This window comes from Notamacropus eugenii, chromosome 3, assembly GCF_028372415.1.
Source record: "Notamacropus eugenii isolate mMacEug1 chromosome 3, mMacEug1.pri_v2, whole genome shotgun sequence".
In the NCBI taxonomy this organism is placed as follows: Eukaryota; Metazoa; Chordata; class Mammalia; order Diprotodontia; family Macropodidae; genus Notamacropus; species Notamacropus eugenii.
Window position 1 is genome coordinate 56,481,165 of NC_092874.1, and position 13,009 is coordinate 56,494,173.

Genomic DNA, 13,009 nt, shown 5'->3' on the forward strand with positions numbered 1-13,009 from the left:
GGTGTTTTTCCATTGTAAACCATCTTATTAGCTCTTTGTTTTAAATTCCTTACTACCTCTCTTCGGTCTATTTGTTGTCACTCAAACAGGGTGACAGCATTGTCTCCATGCCTTTGCATTAGCTGTCACTCCTGCCTGTAATACTCTCCTCCACTCACCTCCACCTTTTAGCCGCCCTGGCTTCTTTCAAGACTCAACTTTAATCCTTACTTCTGCAGGAGACCTTTTTAGTTCTCCACAACTTTTGGGGTCTTCTCTGACTACCTCCCATCTACTTTATATGTATCTTGTAAGTATTTAGTTATCATTAGTACTCTGAAGGAAGAAACTGTTTTTTGACATTCTCTGTGTATCCTAAGATACCGCTGAGTGCAGTACCTTGAACGTAATAGACGATAAGCAAATTTTTTTTTGATTAAGGGAGCATTTAAATTAGGTCCCAGCATGAGATGTTCTTGAAGAAGCTGTCCTAGGCTCTTTTGAACACTACTTCCTTTTCAAGATACTCACTAATTACTCAAGCAACTTGCATTTAAAATGCCAGTATATGCAAGGAATTAACTAGCTTTAGGGATGTCTTTGATAAGGTAAGTCTACAATTTTTACAGGGCAAGAAGTTAAGGCCAATGGTTTATACTTTTCTGATTTCATTCTCTTCCCCTTCGGAAAATGAGGACATTTATCCTTTTCTAGTCCTATAGCACCGCCATAATTTTCCACAATCTTTCAAAGATCACTAACAACAACTTAGCAAACGCATCTCCCAATTTAAGTTGGGTGATTATTGAATATTCTTTATGATAGTCTCCATTCTAAACTGATGATGCTATGATGTATTTATTCACTTTCAGGCAGTAAACAATTTGCTTACTATGGGTGGACATGCTAAATTTGAGATGCCTATGGGACATCCTGCATGAGATGTCCAAAAAGACAATTGGTAATGTGGGTCTATAGCTCAGGTGAGATACTAGGGTTGGATAAAAATATCTGGAAATCATCTGTATAGAGATATTAAACTGATCATAACTGATGAGATTATTAAATGAGAGTACAGAACAGAGATGTGGAATATTTGGCCTTGAGGTCACATGTGGCCCTCTAGGTCCTCAAGTGCAGTCCCTTAATAAAAGGATTTGTTTTTTAAAGCTTGGACTCAATCAAAAGGTTACATCCAAATATCTAAAAGGCCACATGTGGCCTCGAGGCTTTTACAGAGTGAAAAAAGGAATAAGGCCTAGGACAGGGGGATATCCCGGGTTATAGGCATGACAGGGATGAAAAACAAGCTAATGAGACTGAAGAGAAGCAGATGAATAAGAGAACTGTCACTAAGAAGAAATGGTATCCTGGGGGTGAAGGTGATCAGCAGGGTCAGATTCTACACTGAAGTCAAGGAGAGCAAAATTCAATATGGAGGGAAAAAAATGGAAACCAAGGGGATGCCCATCATTTGGGAATGGTTGATCAAACTGTAGTGTAGGAACATAATGCAATACTACTGAACTGTGAACAATGGGGAAGATAGTTTCAAAGAGACATGGGAAGATCTAAATCAATGCATGGTGCAGGGGACAGAACCAGAGGAATAACTGATATTATAAAAATGAATCATTTTGAAAGCTATATGAACTCCAATCAATCATGATTCCAGAGAACTGATTAAGAAAAATATTGCTTCCCTCCCTCTTTTCTTTCTCTGTCTCTCTTTCCAGTGGATGGGAGGATGTGGGAAGGAGAAAAAAGAATGCCTGATAATTGAAAATAATAAAATAAAAAGTTCAGTATTCCCACCAGTGTGTTTAGACTACTCCTTTCTCTTCTAGCTCACTGGATTTACTTTCAGCATTCTCCTTTTGAGAGCTTCCCCTCCCTCCTTTTGCTCAGTTCTTCTGTGATAATTTAGGCTAAAAGATGTCACTCAGCCCTTCCCTGAGCTGTGTGAAAGCTGTTCCTAATAAATCTAAGTTATATTCCGAGCTCCAAGGAAGAGCTGGAGTTGGAACTTTGCCTGGAAGAATGGCTGGGATTTCAATAGCAAGAGATAATAGGGTAAGATGGAAACATGTCAGCTGTAGAAATTAAAAGTATGGGCTAGAACTGGTTATTTCTGGGAAATTTTAGTACAGTTTTGATAGCCAGAAAGATAATACTAATTCACATTCACATGATACTTTCTGATGTATAAAGCAATAGACATACACTATCTCAAAGGATCCTCACGAATAGTTCTGTGAGTTACTACTATCACACTCAGGTTATTGATAAGGAAAACTAAGTCTCAGAGAGCCTAAGTGGTTTGTTACGAGTTACAAAGCTAAGGAGTATCCGATGTAAGATTCAAAACAAGAACTTTGAGGCACGGAGCTCTAGGCTATTCTGCTGCCTTTCAGCTCGTAACAAACCAGGAATACCAAGCTAAAGAGTTCTGAACTTTTATTGTGTAAGGCAATGAGTACCAATTAAAAGCTTTTGATTAAGAGTGTCAAAATGACATCTGTGAGTCGGGAAAATGAATACATGCTAGTAGTAATAATTTAAAGAGTAACACTTCAATCACAGTTGAAGTTAAATACAACTTGAAATCCAAATCCAAACAAAACAAAACAAAACTTTTAAAATGTGTTTATGAGATAAAGGTAATTTCCAGAATTTTTAATTTAATTTTCCATGTTACTCAAGGTAAGACTTCAAGCATGCCTCCTTTGCACTATTTACATGTCATCATCTTGATGCCATGGTCCTTTTTAGAATGAAGGACAAACACAACAACTCTACCAAACAAGTGAAAGATGTTCCAAGTGACTGTGTTCCAACGTAGTGACTGATTTTTAAAAAAAATCACCAAAACATTAAATGTTTTTCTATCAGTAACCTAATTAGCCACCCCACTCATCCAGCATAGCAAGAATCATAAATCAAGCAAAAAAAGGACCACGAGAACCTAAAATATGCACCTCACATTAAGAAAAGCTACCACAGGTAGGCATACTGATGGCAGTGCGCAGTGAGAGCAAACAAAAGAAGGGAGGGAAGAACATTACACAAGGCACAAAACCTCAAAAAGCATCATGCTAGTGTCACTTGGAGTAGGGACAAATTGCTCTAAGTAGTTTACGAGGACATCACTGTTTTATAGCCTAATACAGTAATGAATTTGGGCAAGTCACTCAACTTCTTTGATAATTTCTAACATCCTATGCAACTGCAATACTCTTTGATTCTATGTTAGTAATGACAACTGAATTATAAAGATTAAATTACATTGAGACAAACAGAAGTGCAACATTTTAAAACAAATTTCCATCAAAATGGCTAATCAGCTGTATGGAAAAATCTGACCATTTCAAAAGAGCTATTTTTCCTGAAAGGTTTCTTCTAATAGTCAAGGTTTTGTTATATTTGGTTTGGAAAGCATTATGCGACTGTACTGCATCATACTTACATTTTAAATTATGCTTCAGTTAGGCTGACATGAAAATTAATATTCATTTTTGAGTGGTGAAGTGATATATCCCTAAAGTGTATAAAGCAGTGAGGAGATGAAGCTGAGGAGATGAAGCTTTGAATTTAAAACACATGGAAATTTTTAACAAAGAAGGTCATTTTTAACTTGATTCTAGAAAACTACACACACACACACACACACACACACACACACACATATACACATATAAATTTCATAACCAATCTATGAATACAAACATGCCCCTTTTTAGCTAAATCTACATGGCTCCTTGGAATATAGACAAAGAATTAAATTCAAATACTCAACTTTTTCTTACAAAAATAGAAGTGTACTAAGCCAATGACACCAATATGGTAAAAACCCATTTTTATTTATTCCAGGTTGTCAAGCCAACCAACTACAGTAACACATCTTTCTCTGTAACAAGTCCTACAACACTGTTGTCTTTTCAAATCAATGTGATAATGGAGATTTGCTCCATTAAATGTAGGGAAATTGACTAAAGTGATAAAATGGATCTATTGAACTCTGAAAATAATTACATACCCTTCTCACTCCAGAAAATTAAAAGCAAAAGGTTTTAAATGGATTTCTAATGTTACATAAGTAAGTAACAGACAAAAAGCGCCTGACTGCAGAAACAATCCTATCTAGTCTCCCAGTAATAGATACCACAGAAAGAACAACGCCAACATACCCAGGAAAGGTTAAATGCGTCCCCCTCTCTTTAGCATAAAACTAGTCTCTTTATATATTTAAAGTTTAGATCTCAATGTATTTTAATGTACCCTCAATCTTAAAGGAAAGCTCCTTCAGCCTAAGGAAGGTCAAAAGTAGTACTCTGTACATGTACAAAGAGTCCCTATGTAATCATGAAAGGGGACAATATAAAGGGGTGAATGTAAAACTCATCATTTCCAGCCACATCAAAAGAAACTTTGAAATGGATTTCCAAGGAAGTTAGTCACCCAGCTTCTGAAGAGTGAAACAAGATGCCACAGGTAGGTTTCAGTTTTGTTGCTGTTACTGAATCACTAGCTGTAATGCCACACAGGGAGGGCTTAAGCCCCACTACCCTCACATGACAAAAGAAACTGATTTCAATTACATTTATGAATGCAATTTTTATGTCAATGACACTTTTATGGTATTTTAATTTATCACATTTAAAAAATTTTTTTGTCACTCTAAAAAGTATTCTTAAACGTGATAGGATGTGTCTTGTTCAAGGGAAAATAAAGGATGCTCAAAAATGTTCCCACTCAATTCTGGAGGTCAAAGCAGAAATTTAGGGATACAGAAAAAGGACAAAAGGGGAAACCTGAAGGTCAAAATCCTCTATTGGAGGGAATATCCACATACAAAATATATCTACATATAGAGGAAAATTTTCAGAGAATCAAAAAGCATTACATAAGACTGAAATCAAGTGTTATAACATCATCACTCCCTTTAATCAATTTTTGTCATGTTAAGAAAAAAAATATACTTTAAAGATGAATATGGACATGACTACCTCTTTAAGCATTTACTTTTAAAAATGGATTTCTTGTAAAAAGACTTTTTACAGTCTAATTTATCACACCAAAAGTACCACTTTACTCTTTAACACCTGTAACAACAATCTCTGGATTACATTCAATATTCAACATCTGGAAATAAAAAGGGAATGAGTTGGACAAAAACATACTTCTAACTGATTACATATGTGTATGATGGTTAAAGTCACCAACAAATTATTTATCAATTTTAAAAGGAGTGCATATGTACATATACATATATAAAGCTTTGGTTTTAAGAATTATAGGTAGTTTGGGCTATTTTTTAAACCATAGCTTTCAAAATTATTGTTTTTTTCTCCTTTCTCTAACTGCCTTTCTGAATTACTTAATACAACTGCTGAGTGAGCAAAGGGTTTCTCACAGAAAACTCTTGCTGTACCCTAGAGACAGCTCTGATGACATGATAATGAAATCCTTTAACCCTACTTAAAGAATAACTTAAATAAGTTATGTTTGTTATTTTTAATCTAATAAGAGAAAGAGGTATGGAATTATAGAGGCAATGGGGTCTTGGTCTTCTGTCACACTGAACAATTTTCATGAATCTTTGTGATTCTCATTACTTACTAAAGGTGACTGATGCCCTGAGTTAGGCTGTGATCAGTGTTAAAATAATTATACATTAGACCCCAAATACCCCCCTCAAATCTGATGTGTTCAAACTGAATTTATTTTATCTTCTCTCTCCCTTTGCCCCCACCAAAAACAAAAGACAAACAAACAAAACAAAAACAGCAATTAAAAAAAACAAAAAACTGGATTTCTCTATTTTGGTCAAGGGCACCACAACTGCTCGTCACCCAAGCTTACAACATTGATGTGACCCTCAACTCCTCTTTCTTGCTAGCTTTTTCATTTCTATAGGGACCTCTTTTCTCTACTCAAACAGCTATTTACCAAATTTAGGCCTTCTGTCTGAAAATTTTCAATAGCTTTCAAATTGGGCTGTCTATCTCAGGATTCTCAATAGTCTAGTCTCACTAGTCCAGATGTAACCACATGGTTTTATCAAATTGATTAGATTAACTAAAAATTTGATCATTTTATTTCCCCTCTCCAGTATCAAATAAAGGGTACCCCAAAAGTCTTTGAGCAGTTTTAAGTTTTAATAACTTCAAAAGTATTAATGCCAAAAATATGCAAAAACCCATAATACAAAATTTCAATTATTTAAATTTTTTTATATTTAGTTTTCTGAATTTTGAATAATATCAATTTTTTTTGTTTCAGTCCCTCTGATTGTAGATGGCAAGTATTAAAGTAAATGTCAACTGTGTTCTCTGTTTAGCTGAACTCAAGTTCACAACACTAGGAAAAAGAAAATTCATTTTCTATTAAAAGGGGCCCCTGTATGGAAATTTAGAAAAAGAATAATAAATAATATTGATTCACTTCACAACAAACCTAGACAGAGGAGATGCCAAGAAAATGAAGAGAATGACAAACTGAGAAGGCATTTGGACAGTCCCCAAAAATGAGTGAGCCATGAGTCTGCTGAATTGAAAATTCCAAATCACAATGCACAGAATTCTAACAGTGAAACTCCATAAACATGCTTTCAAGGTCATAATTATTCAAATGCTACACAAATACAACTATGCAAGGTTAGACTTTTGTCAATCTGAAAATTCCCATGGCATTCTTGACAAGTTGACCTTTTCTGATGAAGCAACCTTCTACATAAGTGGCAAAGTTTAACTGCCATATCTGAGTAACAGAAAAGTCTCAGAAAAATCTCACAACATGACACACCCCAAAAGTTAAAGTCTGGCAAGTCATTCGCAAAAGTCTTGTATCACTGGCTTTCTTTTTTGAAGAATCTGTAGTCAGTGGGAAATCTTATTTGGCAATGCTTAAGAATTTTTTCATTCCTGAACTGCAGAGGTTACATCTATTAAATAACATCATTTTCCAAAAAGATGGGCAGGCTACTTTGTGTGACAGTCCCTAGATAAGAATTTCTCAGATTGGTAGATAAGAAGAGAGGTCCTTTAGCTTGGTCACCTTGGTCACTTGATGTATCATCCCTTAGACTTTTTCTTTGGGGGTCAAGTCAAAACTGTCATGTGTGTATCATGTATCAAAATCTTATATTTTTGGATATCTTTGGATAATCCAAGCTGTAGGCCAGGGTTACAAATGCAATCCTTTCAGTTACTGAGCAACAATTGCAGTGAAGTTTTACAAAGTTAAAAAATCGACTAGAGTAATGCCTGTTAAGTTTAAATAAGAAACATCAATATTTTAAAATTATAACTAACTAGCCTTTCAAACGTGTAAGTCTGTAGCATTTGTATTTCTCTTTATGCATAAAACTACACTAAGACTTTTGGGACACCCTGTATAAAGTCCTGTTTGGCATTTAAAGCCACTCACAAAGCGGCCCCAACCTACCTTTCAGGCCTCATTACATATCACTCCACCACGATGTGGTTCAGCCAAACTGTCCTCCTTGATGATTCTCATACCTGGCCCTTCAAGTCCTCTCTACTTTTACACAGGCTATCCTTCCACATGTAGAATGTAGTTCCTTCTAATATCCATCTATCAGAATGTCTTACTTTCCTCAAAGTGGAGCTCAGGTGCCACCTTCTACATACATTTCATGATCCAACAGCTGCTAATTCCTTCTTCCCCAAATCACCTTCTATCTATTTTGCACCCACGTCTGTACATATTTCTCCTGGCTGCACTAAATCCTTGAGGGCATTGAGGGCATGGAATGTTTTCACTTTTGTCTATTCCCAGTGACTGAAATACTGCTGTTACTTAATAAAATGCTTGTTGACTAATTCAATCTTCTAATGCTCCTCTGTGTAAAAATTTGATTGACTTTATAATATTCTAAATCCATATTGCCTTTGACTGCCAAATCTCTCTATCTGATGAATTAAACATCAGCTCACTGTGATGGATTTTAGGCTGTTTGGTCTCTTTTTTATGACAAATGATTTATATTAGTTAACTTCCTTTCATCTGTCTATAATCCATTTGCTATCAGTAACTTGCTTAATTTGAAACAGGTTAGTTTTAAAACTTTTAAAATAGCTATTTTAATCACACATTTTTGGTCATTTCTATTTTTTAATCTAGCTTTATATTAATTTTGATATTTATTATAATAAGCAAGCACCCTCGCTACACAGGCAGTTGATTCAGAAATAGCTCCCATATTGTTGACAAGTACTTTGCTGTTAGAATCATTTTTTTATGTGATTTACTGATCACTATATCCATGCTTTCCCATTCTTTTTTTGAAGAAAGTATTCTGAAGAAAGGTAGACATGGGGCATCTGTGTAGTATGAAAATCTTTGATCTCATTCCTTATTCTTTTAATCCATATCTTCCAACAAAGTTTTCACCATTCTTCAGTATTCTCAACTTTGAACTTAAATTACTGAGAATCAAACTATATTGTTTTCATTTGTTATTAAGTTCTTCATAGAATTTTCAGTCTCTCCACCCTCTGTTACATTTATTGGTGCATGACCAGTGTTTTCTTTTCTTTTGGTCAAACAGTTGACAAGCATTTATTAAACACTTACTATGTGCTAGCTGCTGCACTAAGTGCTGGCAATACAAAATACAGTGTCTGCCCTCAAACAGCTCACAGTGTAATGGGGGAAACAACATGTCAACATTTATCTTGTAGCAGTGGAAGATACTCTTAGAGGAATGCTGTGGAAGGGTCAAGCGGTGGGATCAAGATGTCTCCTGTAGAAGCTAAGATTGAAACTGAGTCTTAATGAAATCCAGGGAAGCCAGGCAGCAGAAGTGAGAAGGAAGAACATTCAAGGCATGGAGGAAAGTCAATGAAAAAACACAGAGCCAGGAGACAGAATGTTGTGTGCACAGAACCACAAAAAGGTCAGGGTCACTTGAAGGTGAATAAAGTGTAAATGCATAGGTAGGAAGGGGCCAGGTTGAGAAGGGCTTTAGATACTAAAGAGAAGATTTTATTTGATCCAGAAGGTAAAAGGGAACCAGTGGAATTTAAACAGGGGCTGACAGAGTTAGACCTTTATTTTAGGAAAATCACTTTGTAGGTGACTGGGGGAAGGGGAGTGGAAGAGACAAAGAGGGGGAGGAGGAAGAAAACAAGCATTTATTAAGTGCTTCCTATGTGCCTGACACTGTGCTAAGTGCTTTACAAATATTGTTTATTTGATACTCACAATAGCCCTGTGACTGGAAGATGGATTAGATTAGCGAGAGATGGAGGCTGACCAGAAGGCTACTGCGATAGGTACAGTTAGGATGGTAGGACCAAGTGGAACATTGTTTTTTAAAGGACAGTGAAAAGATAAGCATACTTCTATGTAAGGGAGGAATTTGTAGCTAGAAATTGAAGATTATGAAGCACATGGTAATAAGAGGGGCCATCTGCTGGAGGAGTTATGAAATGCTGAGATCAAGGATGCACATAGGCAGGATTTGCCTTAGCAAGGAGAAAGGCCACCTCTTCATGGGATAGTGCTGAAGGAGGAGATGAAGGAGAAAGTTCTCTGAGTGACATGACATGAGGAAGAGGGAAAAGAAGGAACTCTTGTCAAATGGCTTTGTTTTTTTCAGTGAAATATGAGGAGAGGTGCTTCAGTTGAGAGTCTGGGGAAGGGGGTGCTGCTGGATCACTTCAGAAGGCCAATGCCTGGATCTAGGGGCTGACTATATAGATCTAAGTCATTTGTAGAGATGAGAAGTTAAAACTTATGGGAACTATTAATCCTCCATGAAGAATTTATCTATATCTTCATGTTTAACAATTAACCAAATGGCCAGAAGTTACTACAGGTGCAAATTTTATTTCAAGTGAAGTGTGATTATGAAACTACATCAAAGCATAACTATTATTAAAAGAATGCACTAATTATATTTTTAAAAAATAAAAAATAAAGTTGCCCTGTTCTGCATTAATCACCTGTTTGGTAGCATCCTTTACAAATGTGTGAATTTTAATTTCCTACAAACTCAGCCATAAACGTGCAAAGTAGTTGTTAAAGTCTTTGAATTTAATTTTTTTATTAATTATAGGTATCTGCAACTGTTGTTGACAATTTTACCATGAGGACAAATGCAAAAGAATACCAACTTTCCTCCACTGCTATGATGTGCCGTAATAACAGTTACTGCTTAATAACATCATCTCAGAATTACAAAGTTCAGTTCTTTAGTCTGTTCAAAATACTTCAATACAGGACAATCAATGTATTTTACTTACTGGAAACAGCAGAATAGAAAGAAAGCAACACTGCTGATGATCAGTGATCAATAAAGCGATTTGTGGCAGGACTACTACACAATTATTCCACAGAATTTTGTTCAGCTTACTTTGCTCATATCTCCCAGTACAATAACAAAAATCAAGACTTTACCAATTACATTACTGCGTGGGTAGACTAATGCCGACCAACAGCCAAAGTACATGTGTGATAGTTTAGGCTACATCTTTTTAAACTTACCCAAAAAACAAGATTTTTCTGAAATGGGTTTTATCACCTATTTGTGAATTGTGGGTTATTAAAATAAAATGCTATGGAAAAACAGAGGTACACTGTTAAACAAAGGTAATGATTTTTCTGACTCATCCTACTTGAAGAGAATAACTAAATTAAAGAAAAAAATGTTATTTCCCTTGGTCATCTAAGCGGTCAGTTTCAAAGATCTGGCAGAAAAAAATCTATACATGCATAGATTTCAACTACTGATATAAAACAAGAGCATGGCAAATTAATTATATAATTTTAGAAAAGATAAAAATTCTATTTGAAAAATCAAAGATTCAATAAATAGCAGAAGGAGCATTATTTAGAATTTTATTAGTTCAATAGATGGGTAAAATAATTATATAGACTGGCTACAGTTTTGTAATTGCTATGATACAGTTGAGATCCTAACCAGGACCCAGGAAATGACTATAAAAACTCAGTCATAACTATATACATTAACAACTGTAACTCCTACATAAAAAAGAATACTAAATTCTCTTTTCTTGGAATAACACTCTATAAAACAAAAATCAAGCACTATAAAATAAACTATACTGTGTCCTGTACTTCATTATAATTGGTACTGATCATATGTCTACCTCATAGAGGAAAAGGAAGGGGGAGAGAAAAGTAGGAGACATAGATACATAGAGATCAAGATTAAAGCCTAGTGAGAATTCTGGTTCTATTATGGACCTAACACATCGGTAATAGTTCATAGATGGGGCTGTTGTATATGGGTTAATAAATTCTCCTGTAAACCCTCATTCTGAGAATGATATCAGAAGAATTTTGCTGTCTAGGTCCCTAGGGTATCCTTATGTGTTTTTGTGCCTTTAATGTCTGCTGCTCTGGATCTGATTTGTCTGCACCCAAGGGGAATGACTCTTTTCAAAGAATCAGAGGTCAGTTCCTGAAAAAAAAACTTGGAGTCATTCCTTTACTACAATGGTATGCCTATGTTAAGAACTGTGGGACTCTGGAAGGCAAAGTTCATGGGACACCTGACACGCAGAAAGAATGAAAGTACTATGAGATCAGAGGAAGAAGAAATCACTTCCAGGCTGGGAAAGGGAATGGGCAGAGAGAAAGGACAGGGAAACTGAAGGAAGACTTCATGGAATATGTGACATTCTTGTCTGGCCTTGAAGCAAGGGTAAGAAAGGCATAGACAGTGATCAGAAAAAATTATTTCAACCTGAAGAAATGACAGACAAAGGAAGGAGACAACAAAGTATCAGGAATGTCTGGGAAACGGAGAACAAACCACTGAGTGTATGCACAGAGTGAGGGGCGCAGCATGCTGAAAAGGAAGGCTTGAGCAAGAACGGATAGGCCTTAAATTCCAGGCTAACAAATACTGCTTTTATTCCAAAGACAAGGGGGAATTGCTGAATGTGTATAAGCAGTGAAGTGAGACAATCACATCCGTACATCATTTAGACCGATCTGTCAAACACAAATAGACTGGACAGGGAAGAAACAAGTGGGAAGATCTGTTGCTAGACGTTAGTCTAGATGGTTACAGGGGAATGGTAAGAAAGGGAAGAAAGTTTAACATACGGTAGAGGAAGAATCTACAGGACTTGAAGAGCGATTGAATGTATGGGACAACTTATTTGGAAGTTTAAATGATTCTTAGCTTATGAATCCTGGCGCTTGGGATAGAATGTTAGTATCACTGGTAGAGAAAGGGAGCCAAGGAGATCAAAACTTGAGAACAAAATGATGAATTCTACTTTAGATATGTTGGAATTAAGATAATGGTGGGATATTTGGGTGGAGATGTCTAAGTGGACATCAGAAATGTTTTTCTGAAGCTTGGGAAAGAGGTCAGGGCTAGAGAAGTGGAGATCATCTTCACAGAAATGAAAGCTGAGAAGTAAACAAGATGAGTGGGAGAAGAGCGACAGAAAAGTCCAGTCTAGAATCCTAGGGGATAGCAAGGAAAGCAGGAGGGAAGAAGGGTCATGGAATCTAAAGGAAAAGACAAGAGTGAGGGTGAATCAGTTTTCAAGAGTGCTCAAAATCAGAAAAGTTAAGGAAATGAATACTGATTACAGGGCACTGACAATTAGGAAGTCACTGATGGCTTTTATGACTACAGTTTCAATACAGTAGTGCAGATCAAAAGGAGTTTAGTATTGAGTGAAGGGAGATGAAGTAGTGATAGTAAGTATCAATTACTGATTCACATTTTTGGGGGTGAAAAGAGATGGAAATACAACAGACACAGTCCCTTCCCTCAAAAAACTGACATTCTAACAGCAGGCAACAACACATAGGACAGTGTTGGCTATGGAAGGGTGGTTTGGTTAAGCAAGTCACAGGAATGGCTGGATGGAGTCTCAGGGACATCTAATTACATAACCTCTTCAGAAGCACTATTACCATTGATTTGATCATTTATTCTACCTCTGGAAACAAGGATCAAATGTCCAACCATTCCTGTGACTTTCTTGACCAAACCACCTTTCCATGGCCAATACTC

General features: G+C 36.2%; 1 protein-coding gene across 4 annotated transcripts in view; it reads right to left on the reverse strand.

Moving 5' to 3' along the window:
• MINDY3 (MINDY lysine 48 deubiquitinase 3) overlaps nucleotides 1–13,009 on the reverse strand; it is a 98,628-nt gene that overhangs the window by 36,356 nt on the left and 49,263 nt on the right. The window lies entirely within an intron of this gene.